Source organism: Lepidochelys olivacea, assembly GCF_965140295.1.
Source record: "Lepidochelys olivacea isolate rLepOli2 genome assembly, chromosome: 8".
In the NCBI taxonomy this organism is placed as follows: Eukaryota; Metazoa; Chordata; order Testudines; family Cheloniidae; genus Lepidochelys; species Lepidochelys olivacea.
Genome location: NC_140418.1, coordinates 5,837,686 through 5,850,748, shown reverse-complemented (window position 1 = coordinate 5,850,748; position 13,063 = coordinate 5,837,686). Strand labels below are relative to the sequence as shown.

The window sequence follows — 13,063 nt, the reverse complement described above, 5'->3', positions numbered from 1 at the left end:
GCAATTGATCAGATGGGCATCACCATCACTACCATGTTATATGTAATATATATAATAAATATCGCTTATTAATGGAGTACTCAGGCACTTCTGAAAATTGTACCCTGTTTCCTCAAGATCTGGCAATCTATGGGCATTATCCAGGAAATACTTTTTCATGTGAATAGTGAATGATGTTAAAGTCACCCTGTTCACGTAAGGACGTGTTTGCAGGATCAGTCCCTAAAATGAGACCATAATAATGACAAGAGGAAGTAGCAAAATTTGGGGACTAGTGGAGGTAATAGGAAAGGGAGGATGAGTTTGACAACAAATACCGTGAGATAGTGTTGCTGATTGATGCACATGTCTTGAGATTGCTGTGTGTTAGTTTCCCCCCCTTCTTATTTAGAGTGAGGTTTCATGGAAGAAGTCTGTTTTGAGGTGGAATTGAAAGACTAGAAAATGGAGGCATGGTATGTATATAGCCTTTTCTATGTCATTAATGTAACCAAAGTCCATATCAGATGGGCAGATTAGTCAAATCAGATTATTCTTATCACAAGATTTAAAAAAATACATTTTGGGCTATATTTTATATTTTTCAGGGTTTTTTTGAGCCTTTCAGGGGCACTGCGGTCACATTCTTAAGCTTTTCTCTGTAACCATAAGGGCTAGAAACTTTTTTTTTAAACTAAAATCTTAGACAGTCTCACAATCACATGACTCCAGGAGCTGGGGCGTTAAGTACAAAACCAAATATTTAATCACTTCCCTGCCACTGCAGGGGCTTGGGCACTTGTGCACCTTGGTCCCTCCTGTTCTCTCTCTGCCTGTGGCACACAATAGTTTAGTTTCCTGAGGCTTTCATACTTTGATCAGGTTCGAGTTGTTGGCTTGGTGTGTGGGTGCTGAGTGGAGTTTGGTGGTCTGTGATATACAGGCTGGACTGGATGATCTGTTGTTCCCTTCTGGTCTTAAACTCTATGACTCAAAATATCGCAGTGAAATTCTGGGAGTTGGCGGCACTGGGATATGGAAAGCTGGGCCCTTCTCTACATAACCCACTGCCTTCCCAGCCGTTTGAAACCCAGCCTGGAGTGGCAACACGGCAGGGTATGTGGCATCTGGATACTGCCATTCTGCTGGAGAGGTGCTATTCGGAGCACTCTCAATTCAAGATAGCTCCAGCTGCTAGGGCTGCGAACTGCACCCTCTCGTGCACACTTCCACCGACATTGTTTCCACTGTGACAACTGCCTTCCCCGCCCTCCAAGGAGCTGTGAGGGAGCAGGGAGGAAAAATCTCATTTTCTTTGGCACAGGATCCAATTATGCTGGGTCACAAATTCTTCCAATTCTTACACCCATTTTCACCAGAGAAAATGGCAAATTTTCACTAGTGAATTCCCAGGAAGACTGTTTTCTCATGCAAACTGATATTGGTGCCCAGAGTTCCCTGAGAGCAGGGAACTTGATTTAAATTATTATAATTGCTGGCGTAGTCTTCAGGCCGTTCTCGATATTTCCCAGCCCCCTTCTCATCTTTACTGGATAGAAAGACTATTATTATCGTCTTCCCGAATGAAAGGGAAACATTTAGCTTCAAATATATGGCCCTGGCGCTGCACAGGAGATGTTTGAATTTATTTCACACTAGTGGGATGTGGATGAAAGCTTCGGGCCAGCTGAATTCAGCTTGTCACCTTCTTTCTCCTTCGGGGAGCTTTTTGTCTTTTGCTGTCATCTTAGAATTTCTCCCTGAGTCAGCCATGCTGGGCAGGGAAATTGGTGTGTCTTGGACATAGCTATGTCTTGAAGAATTGACAAGGACAAGAAGAATTAGCAAGAGTGGAGAAGGGAGGGGGAAACCAGCTGCTATATCCAAAGGTATGTTGCTGTTGCAGGACAAAGCTGTCTGCCTTAAAGAAAGTATTCCCCCTCAGCATGGATTACGGTGATGCCGCATACAAATACACAGGTAGATCGATCACCCTAGGAGCAAAATGGGAGGAGAGAAGTGCTAGGAGCTAGAGGATGCACCAGAATTTTTCTGGGACACTACAAATGTTTGCAGAACTAGCAGGACTTCATGTAAGGATAAATGATATATTCACAAAAGGAGTGAAGTTCTTCAAACTATAATGTGAAATGCACAGATTCCAAGGCCAGAAGGGACCATTGTGATTCTGTAATTTCTCCTCCCATGTAACAAAGGTCATAGAACTCCACCAAAATAACTCCTAGAGCAGAACTTTTAGACAAACATCCGATTTTGATTTAAAAATTGTCAGTGATGGAGAATCTACCACAACCTTGGTAAATTATTCCAATACTTAATTACTCTCACCATTAAAAATGTATGCCTTATGTCCAGTCTGAATTTGTCTAGCTTCAACTTCCAGCCACTGGATCATGTTATACCTTTCTCTGCTAGACTGAAGAACTCAGTGTTAAATATTTGTTCCCCTTGAAGATTGATTCCCAGGCTCTCCTCTCCCGACTAGCCCTTCATTGCCAGCACATCTTACAACGTCAGGTCTCTCTGATACAATAAGAACTCTGCAAATAATGTTTATTTTTCAGTTCACTGGCAGTTCTGAAAAATTGGACAAAAAATTCAGGGAACATAAAAATTGAAAAACAAAATTGGAGTCCAATAAAATGTTTTGTTCCACCTGAGATGAAATATTTCATTTCAGAGCTTTTAAAAACTTTTAAAAATAAAAGTAAATGGAAAACCAGAAAATTATTTCTGATTTTAAAAAAAATGGACACATTTCATTTTGAAAATATTGAAATGAAACAGGTTAATTTTTACAGATTTTTTTTTCCAACTGAAACAAATTGGAGACATTGACACCAGTTCATGAAAAGTTTTGGTTGACCTAAATCTGCATTTTTGTTGAAAAAGAGTTTCAGGTGAAAAATGTTACCCAGCTCTAGATACAATTCATTAAAGGTGGGTTTTAAACAGCTATTTCCCACCCCCTGATGAAATATGGGGGGAGAGAAGGGCAAAAGGAAGGAGCATGGGGCTGGGAACCAGCAACAGCCTAAATTCTAGTCCCAAATCTGCTATGGACTTACCGCTTGGCATCAGGCAGGTCACAAATGCAATATATAACCATGATATTGGGGAACTATTTTGTGTTTTCTCGAGAGACTACAGGTTTCCGGAGTTGTCCACAGTCTGATTGGCTGTCTTTCTCCAGGAGGGTGTGAAATAGGGAAGGGGAGCCAATCCGAGCTTCTGCATGTGATGTGGGACAGCCTGGACCTTCAGCAAGGGGACCAGTTAGAGTGCCCTCCTGCTCCACTCCCAGAGAGTGCTGCTGTGTGCTGAGATCTGACTGGAGAGCAGCTGCCTTCCCCCGGCTTGGGAGGAGATTGTCAGGGCATTACTGCTCACCCCTTAGGCTCCCAAAGGTGAGGGGATGGGTTTTGCAATGGAGTTGGTTTGAATGGGGAGGGATAGTTTGGCAATGAAGTTGGCTGGAGGAGGATCCTCCCACCCCCAGTGAATTTGGTGGTGGGTTGGGTATTTTGGTTTATTTTTCTCAGTGAAGTTGGATGATATTAGGGTTCTTTGCAGTGAAGTTGGGTTAGGGGGAGAATGGGTTCCCACCCTCCTTCCCAATGAAGTTGGTTTGCAGGGGTTGGGATAGAATGCTGATGTTGGGATGGGCAAGAAAGATGAAATGCTGGAGTCCCTCTCTCTCTCCACTTCCTTGCACGCTACCTCCCATTCTCTTCATTTCTATGCAGAGTTATGCAAATTTTTTGGAGAACTGAAATCTACTGGGCTTTGCTCTGAGGACATTGGCATGTATGACAGCTGTGTTTACTTGAAACAACTGGCCCCAACATCTCATGCCATCAGCTCAGAGAGGCTGTGGTTAGCCATCAGGAGCTGAAGCTTGTTGGAAATGTATATTTCCCTAAATACAATAAGGGCTGTGGTGATGATGTCATGAAGGGTTAAGATTTTCCATGCATGTAATAAACCTAGTGAAAGAAGTTATTTCTTCTTTGCTCATTTACTGGAATGTTGTTAATTTTTAAGGATAAAATCATATGGTAGAACTCATTAATTTCTTAAATTTTACTTATTTACACCTAAAATATGCCTTCCTTGGATGGATGGGTCCTCTGGTAAATGAACAGTGCTACTTATAGTGTCCGCGGTGGTCTCTAGAGTGGCCTTTGTAGTTGATTCTGTTGCCTTTCATGGTGCCTCTTGGCTGCATTGGGAGTGACTTTATGTAATGCACAAATAAGACGAAAAAAATGCACGGTCAATACCAAAGTTCTGTAATATGAATGTTGACCTCTTGCTATCTTTGTTCGTCCAACACCTCTCTCAGGACCCCTATCTAATCTCCAGGACATGTTCCGTCTCTAGCCTCTTAGCTCCCCACTTTCTTTCTACTTTACTCCTGGTTTTCAGCATGATGCTCATTATATGGAAGTATCAGAGGGGTAGCCGTATTAGTCTGGATCTGTAAAAGCAGCCAAGAATCCTGTGGCACCTTATAGACCATGCTCCAATACAGCTGTTAGTCTATAACCTGCCACAGGACTCTCATAGAAAGACTCCTAGCCCCAGCTGAAGCCCGGTAGAAGGTTAGCAGTCCCTGCGTGAGGTTTCCCTGGACAGCTCAGCCGAGGCACCTCAATCCAGTCTGATTTGCAGCACCCTTGTTGTCAGAGGTCACATCTGTGCTACACGCTAGGGCCGTGATGCCCCTGCTTGCACACACATCCTCATGCTAGTTCTCGTTGAGCTAGTGCGAGCATAAATAGCAGCGTTGCCAATGTCTAACAGTGGCCCAGCTGCAAACAGGCCTGAAAGTGCCAAGCCAGGCCCTGCTGCCACTGCCTATGTTGCCGTGGCTACGCTGCCATTTATACTCACAGCAGCTCTACAGGAACCAGTGCAAACATGGGTAAGCACGCAAGGGAATCGCAGCTACTGAGGACGTAGCAACAGGTTTGGGTGCATACAACCTTCCTAGTTCACCTCAACCCACACTTCTTGCTACTCTAATCTGGAAGCCCCGCACAGCACTGCCAGTACGCCACTGTCCCTCCCGGTCCCTCTGCCACCAGGTAGGCATTTCTGTAGGGGGCAAAACCAGGGCTACAGTCTCATTAAACATTTCTCTTCTTTCCCTGAGTATTAGAGTAGCCCCTCTCTCTTCTCTTCTGTCACTTCTGCTCCTCCTCAGCTGATGATGCCAGAGTCACTGATCATTACCTGTTAGGTTCGCTCCCTCTAGGACGCCTGGCATTGGCCACTGTTGGAAGACAGGATACTGGGCTGAATGGACCTTTGGTCTGACCCGGTATGGCCATTGGCCACCAAACAGTGAAATAATAGCATCTGAGCCGTTTGGTGAAGCCTTTGGCGCTTAAATTATTCTGTACATGAATCCCACTCTCCAGCAGGGGTACTTGAATGCGTCAGGAGTTCACTCATGGTCTACTTTCCCCCTGCCCCCTTCTTTTTTGTTTTGTTTTACGCTCAGGAATGCAGCAGGCACCAGCTTGAGCCAGACAATGTGCAAGAAGGTGCAGTGCAAGCCTCCCTCGTGTAGATCTGTCACTGCATCTCAGATTTGACCTCCTACTCCTGTGCAGATGTCTTTGTGCAGCTCAGGCATGTGACCTATGGCACGTCCTGCTTTTCCACCTCAGGGCTCCTGTATTGCTCTGCCAGTGCACTTCAGTTTTGACCAGCAACACTTTCTGCTATTCTAGCCCTGAAGAGGGCAGGGGCTAGTCCTGCTCTTCTTTACTCACACTCACGCAAATTCTGTGGGAGCTTGTCCTAAGGCAAATACGATTTAGCCCCGAGCATCTGCTCAGCAGGGACTTCTGACTGGGCCGTGCTGAACCTTGTGGTTATGAGCCGACTCGGTTGGGATTATGTAATTCATTTTACTCCTGACATCAGCCAAAATGTAGCCTCTAGACCCCAGTGACTCCTGGTGCCACCTTGCCCTGAAACACCCGTTACCAATGCTGACTGGCGTTTGGTTCTGAGACAAGCAACTAATGAATAAAAAAGGTATGTCCTATTATGGGATATTATACAAGGACACTCTGATGCTCTCCAAGTGCTGAACAAACACTGTTCACACTTCATAACCCCCTTATGATAGAGGTTAGTATTAGTATCCTTGTTTTGCAGAAGGGGAGACTGAGACATAAACAGAAGAGTGATGTGACCAAGGCTGTGAAGCAAGTCAGTGGCTAAGCAGAGATTAGAACTCTGGACCTTCTGGTATCTCCCCTCTGAGGCATGCAGCGTGTCTGCATATCTTCACACAGTCCCAGCCTTCAGCTTGTTTCTGTTCTCGAGCCTCTCTTTTCCCCGCATCTCCAGTCATTTTTTTCACAGCTCTTTCTGAGTTCATCATTGCTCTTGAGCTATTTAGCGGCAGGGTTCTGCGTGCCAGGAAAGCTTATTCCTGAGGTAGATTCCTGACCATTTGCCAAGTCTCGCATTCTCTCTCAGGCACACAGATAAAATGTTAATAAGGGCAAATGCGTTTAACATAAAGGGTGAAACATTGTGTACCAAACGGAGCTTTTGGCAATTGATTTGTCATAGCTGTCCATCGAGTAGGAATTGCTCTCTCCTTCCCATCCTCTCCTCACCGACCCAAAGAAGAACTGACTGTAGTCTTCAGTGCTTGGCAGGGATATTGCTCGGATCCACTTCATAGTAACATTAGATTAAAGGTGAGCTGCAATGCAAAAACTGAAGCTCTCTGAGTCAATTTGAATCCATCAGAAAGGAGCAACAATGTTTTATTTTTAAAGAAAATCTACTGCTTGACTTGTAAGTCCTATTTTCTTTCTTTGTGTTGGAGGATTATTGCAAGGTCTTTGGAGGACCTTGACAGTGACATCACAACAGACTGAAATCTGCACCATCGATGGCTCAGATCCTGTATTTGGGTTCAGGTCTGGACCCCCGCTGAACTTGAAAGGACTTTATGCAAGGGTAAGGGTCTGCCCATGGATCTGATTGCAGGATCAGGGTCTCCAGTTCAACATCCTCCCCCCAGCTCAGTTTAGGACAGGAAAACCCGCAGCTCAGGTGAAACTGCCAAAGTCCTCCAGCAAAAAGGAAGAAGTCAGGATCTGATCTATCATCAAAATGGGAGGGGAATATTTTTAAATAAATCTTTATGGGACTGTATTTATTTGCATGTCAGAAAACACTTATTTATTTAGGGTTTTTTTGGCTTTACTATTCTCATTTAAGGGAATTCCAGCTTGGGACCCTTTTGGGTGAAAATCATTCTCCTTTTAAAAGTCCACAGAAGGGAGCCACAGAAGGGAGTCCACAGAACTTATCCTAGATAAGTTCCAGATGTGATTTTATCCTCCTTCTGGCAGTTCACCCAAGTCTTTTATTTAGTCACAAACACTCTTCCTCCAACACCAGACTGGGACAAAGTTATGTGAAGGCAATAGATAGAAAATGCTGCAATTGGGGGCAGGGGAAGGCAGCATGGGTCTGATTCTCCACTCGCTCACACTAGCTTTACCCTGGTGTAACTGCACTGACTCCGATGTAGTTGTCACCAGCGTGAGTGAGTGAGTGAGAGAGAGGAATCAGGCCACGTGAGTTATAACCCAAGATGCAGAGCTGATTGCAGATAGACAGAGATATGTTTTGACACATCTACCTGGAGCTGTGTCTTGCAGGCATGGTAAAGCCAGATGAGCCCAAGCTGTGATCAGCTGCAGTGACACTAGCCAGATAATGGGCTCCTTTTGGAGAATAGCAGAGAATTTGTTTTAAAGGCTCACATTCTTGACCAGTTTCGAGGGATAATTATTTTGCTGATAAGACCAGGATACTATCAACAGGGAAGACAGTATGCAAAGTTTTTTGAACACTCAATAAAGCTATTATTGGGCTTATTAATAAACTCCTTGTGGGTTTACATTTAAATTGATACTCTTTATTAATAAATTTATTCTTGTTTTATGACAGAGCCATCTCAGCTGTATATTAAAGTGAGGGACCTCAGCTAAACTAACAGGCTGGTGAGTGCACTTTGGAGGCAGTGAATGTAATAATTTGTGTGAGTGCCCAGGGAGAGGAACTGGACACCGCAGAGAGACCCCCTGGGGAACTTGGGGATTGGGGTTCATGGATTGTACCTGAAACACAAAGTTAAGACTGGCACAGTCTCAAGGAGTTTGCTGGTGAAGGGGACAAACTGGTGCGGCAGGGAGCTGTCTCACAGTCTAAGCTCCAGCAAAGCTCTCTCTTGTTAAGGCAGAAAGGGAACACAGAACGGGTCTGGGTTCTTAGAAGAGAGCGTCACACCTGTAAAAATTTGTAGAGTTGGTCAGGAATGTTCCTTTGGAATGATTTTCTAATGGAAAATGCCTTTTTTGCAAAATCAACATTTTTCTGCTGGAAAATTTCAATTCTGCTGGAAAATTTTGATTTTCCAAACAATGGCTTCCTGTCTGCCTGCAGCAGAAAGTAAAATTGACAAGAATCTTCCAGGCAGGCAGGTAGCCAGCCAAACATTCCGGTTTCCTGAAATGATTTTTTTCTGGAAACCTCCATGAAAAAAATTCACTTTTTTGACTTTTCACCCCAATTTGGGATGACATTTTTTTCAAAAACATGACATTTTTCCCAGGAGGGGATTCCCTTTTTCCAGCCAAGCTTATAAAATGTGTTAATATTGTATAAAGAAAACGAGGACTTGTGGCACCTTAGAGACTAACCAATTTACTTGAGCATAAGCTTTCGTGAGCTACAGCTCACTTCATCGGATGCATCTCGGATGCTGTAGCTCACGAAAGCTTATGCTCAAATAAATTGGTTAGTCTCTAAGGTACCTCAAGTCCTCCTTTTCTTTTTGCAAATACAGACTAACACGGCTGTTACTCTGAAACTTAATATTGTATGTCATTCTGGTTATGGGCTCGTGTTTTTTGCAAGAATGTTTTGGTGTAGCTCTCACTAGAGCACATCTGGGATGGATCAGGAAGGGAAGAGGGGATTGCTCACCTATCAGTTTCCACTTAGGAGTTGTTAAGGGACAATGCCAGAACCAGTAGCTCTGAGTCTATTGTTTGATCAGAAAGGGATGAGGAGACCTGAACTTGGAAAAGCCTCCTGGAGAACAAAGAACGCTTGCCAGGTTCAAAGGCATAATCTCTCTGGGGTGCATAGAGGAACCAGACTATGATGCATTCAGGACCACATAGGTGTGTCTGAAGAAGCTAAGCCTCCCAAGGTCACCATTATGGGATGGTAGCACTTTGGTTGATACAGACTGTTTGTTATTTACAGATTCATTGACTTTAAGGCCAGAAGGGACCATCTAGTCTGGCCTCCTGCACATTGCAGGCCACAGAACCTCCCCCATCTAACCACGCCTGCAATAGTCCAATAACCTCTGGATGAATTACTGAAGTTATAGATTCATGGAAGATAGGTCCAGCAATAGGTATTAGCCAGGATGGGCAGGAATGGTGTCCCTAGTCTCTGTTTGCCAGAAGCTGGGATTGGGTGACAGTATATGGATCATAGACTCATAGATATTAAGGTCAGAAGGGACCATTATGATCATCTAATCTGACCTCCTGCACAATGCAGGCCACAGACTCTCACCCACCCACTCCTGCAATAAACCTCTCACCTATGTCTGAGCTACTGAAGTCCTCAGATCATGGTTTAAAGACTTCAAGTGCAGAGAATCCTCCAGCAAGTGACCCGGGCCCCATACTACAGAGGAAGATGACCCCCCCCCGCAGGGACTCTGCCGACCTGACCTGTGGGAATATTCCTTCCAGACCCCAAATATGGCGATCAGTTAGACACTGAGTCTGTGGGTGAGACCCACCAGTCAGCCAACTGGGAGAAAATTCTCTGTAGTTAACTCAGAACCCTCTTCATCTAATGTCCCATCTCCAGCCATTATTTTAAAATCCTTTTTTCTTGAATGCTTTGTTCCAGCTGCTGACTACAAATACTTTGTTTTAAGAAAGCTGTTTAGTGTCTAGGCAGAGCTATGCAAATAACTGGTTCTTTTTTGGTTCACTGGCAATTCTGAAAAATATAAAACAAATATTGGGGTCAACCCCAACATTTCTTTTAAACATTTTTGACAAATTGAAAGGTTTTTTAAAAAGTGCATTGGGTTGAATGGAACAATTCCTTTCATATTGATTTTGAGAATTTGTAAAGGTTTTAAATCATTTTAAACAACTCCGAAGGACATTTTGAAATGGAAAATCATTTCAAATTGAGAAATCAAAATGTTTCAACCTTTTTACCCCAACACGAGCAATTTGGCAAAACCAACATGAATTCACAAAATGTCTATGTTGCTCAATCTGTGTTTTTCACAGAAAAAAATGCCTTGCCACAAAATTTCACCCAGATCTATGAATATGTAACTGGTCTCTGGCTTCTGAAGGGAGGAAATGCAGGTGCCAGAAATAGTCAGACCTCCCGGGTGATAAGCGGCTGATATGCACGGGATAGCTTCTTCAGACACCCTGCAGGTTCTTGTGTCTGAGCAGGAGGGGTGGAAGCTCCCTGCGAATGTGGGGCAGAGGGCTAGGAGGGGGAGAGAGGCAAGGTACATAAGTTTACAGGGGGTGGAGCCCCTGCTGTATTTCCTTTGGGGGGGGCGCGAGCCCCCCTACCTTCTTGGTTCCACCACTCCTGTGTCTGTACTCAGTCGGGTTTCTCCCCTGAACCCCCATGACAATAAGCTCAGAGGAAACTGAGTACCCATGGGGTGGCTACCTTACAGCCCTGTATGCTCTCTCCAGGGTAGGTGGCTGAATTCCCCTTCTCCCCAGCCCAACTCCTTTGGAGTGCTCCTGCCTTGTGGATTGTATATTTTGTGTGTGTGTGTGGAGGGGTGGGGAATATCCCTCCAGAAAGAATATAGGATTATTTCCGCTTTACAATCCAGAGTGCAGGTGACACATTAATTACTTCTGAACCCACGAACTGTAATCATTAAGTAATCTACAGTCAATGTAATTACCACCTGTATGCAGAATATGTAATTACTGTATTATGTAGTGACACAATATTTACCAAGCAAATCCTCCTTAGTTACTGAGTAATTTAAAAGAATGTATATGGTATTTGTGTATGAAAAAAACAACACATTATTGGGATTTCGGTTAGCAAAAATCAGAGGTTTTAAATGGCAAGGAAAGTGGGAGGAATCGAAGTCCAAGTGGACAAATACATGTTCTTCTTTCCTTTTATTTATATTTTAAATATTCTCTGCTTGAGTGAATTGGAATAAATGCCAGTTTATTAAAACATTTACCCTTAAGCGTTTACGTTTCTTTTTATCTCACACAGCTTGGGCCACGAGAAAAAAAGGTAAAAGTGAAACTGGTGTTATAATGAAAAAAGTGAGATTTAAGCCTGACCATTCATTAGAAGAAGAAGAAATAATTCCAGGAATAAAATAGAGCTTCCCATCAGTCAAATCTTTGGGCAAACTCCCTCCGACGCCAGCAGGGGCCTGGTACTACACGCTGCTAAACATCTCTTGCAACGTTCTGAGTGTTCTTCAGGTCCCATTGAATCACTAGGAGTTGAGGAGCTGCAGAACCTCCCTGGAGATGCTCCACATCTCTCCGTATCAGACATTAGGGATGAAATCCTGGTTGCATTGACATCCTTGGCAAAACTCCCATTAACTTGAATGGGGTCAGAATTTCACCCCAGGGCTATAATTTTGTTGGTTGCCCTTCTATCTGACAAGACATGAGAGCCCTTAAATGTTTTCAGGGGCTGATCCTGCAACCCCTACTCAGGCAAGTAGTCCTATTGAGTTTAATAGGACTTCTCCTAGGAGTAGAGTATACACTCAGTAAGGTTGTGCATTAGGAAACTACCAGCTTTTGCTTTGTCAATGACCCATAATTACATAGCAATGAGGTTTTCCGGAAGATTAGTTATTAAAGCACAATAAGCAGCAAGCATTCTTCCCTCTGTGATAGGAAAACGAATGGTATTAACTCACTATACTCCTCTCTGATCCATTTCTCTTCAGCTGATGAGAATACGCTACCATACAAATGATACGGGCTTTAGGGGGTGTGGCCACAGAGATCAGGCAAGCAAGAGCAAGTGTGGCCTCATTCACAGATTCTTCATCTTAAGTTTTCCAAGAGAAATTCTTGTTTGCAGTGTTGTTGTAGCTATGTTGGTCCCAAGGTATTAGGGAGAAAAGGTGGGTGACTCGTCTACACAAAGTTTGTCACTTTCACCAACAGAAGTTGGTCCAATAACAGATATGACTTCACCCACCTTGTCTCTGTAAGGAGAAACTCTGACTTTTTAGGCTTTCCCAAAATAATAACTTCTGTAATTCCATTTTAAAATAACTGCTCATTAAGCAATTTAAATCTGTTTTTTCCTCCTTCTTTCAATGGAGAATTCCTACAGGTCCAAGAATAAATAAACCAAGATGTTCCTGGTGCTTGAGCTAATGGGAGCGTAAGTTTTTGGTGTCCAAAAAGGCAGGTGTGTCCAGTTCTTCCATCGTGTAAGTTACGACTTCTTTTATTCCATATTCACTTTTGCATTAGTTGCTGTTCCTAGATGGTATTTTGGAGACAATATTAAAAGGGTAAAAACCAACCCTCTTAATTTCTGCAAAATGTACAATTTTAATCATAAAAAGAACAGGAGGACTTGTGGCACCTTAGAGACTAACCAATTTATTTGAGCATAAGCTTTCGTGAGCTACAGCTCACTTCATCGGATGCATAAGTGAGCTGTAGCTCACGAAAGCTTATGCTCAAATAAATTGGTTAGTCTCTAAGGTGCCACAAGTCCTCCTTTTCTTTTTGCGGATACAGACTAACACGGCTGCTACTCTGAAACCAATTTTAATCATCTGCATTTAAGCCAATCCTTGCCCAGACATCAACAAACGCAGCTAGCAATCTGGTCCAAGTGAATTCTAATAATGCTTACAGTAAAAGTACTTTCCTGGCCACCTCTCTCTTCAGTTATTATCAAATTAAAATATTTATTATTAGTGAGCCCTAGG

General features: G+C 43.5%; 1 long non-coding RNA gene across 2 annotated transcripts; it reads left to right on the top strand.

Annotated features, from left to right (window-relative positions):
• Window positions 1–2,857: 2,857 nt before the first annotated feature.
• Window positions 2,858–12,693, top strand: LOC311525469. 2 transcript variants are annotated; one of them, XR_014712784.1, is made up of 5 exons: window positions 2,858–3,407; window positions 6,860–6,993; window positions 7,996–8,048; window positions 11,359–11,379; window positions 12,443–12,693. It is a non-coding gene; the product is annotated as an uncharacterized lncRNA (long non-coding RNA). The 2 variants fall into 2 exon arrangements; XR_014712785.1 differs by having other exon boundaries at window positions 11,359–12,693.
• Window positions 12,694–13,063: the final 370 nt, after the last annotated feature.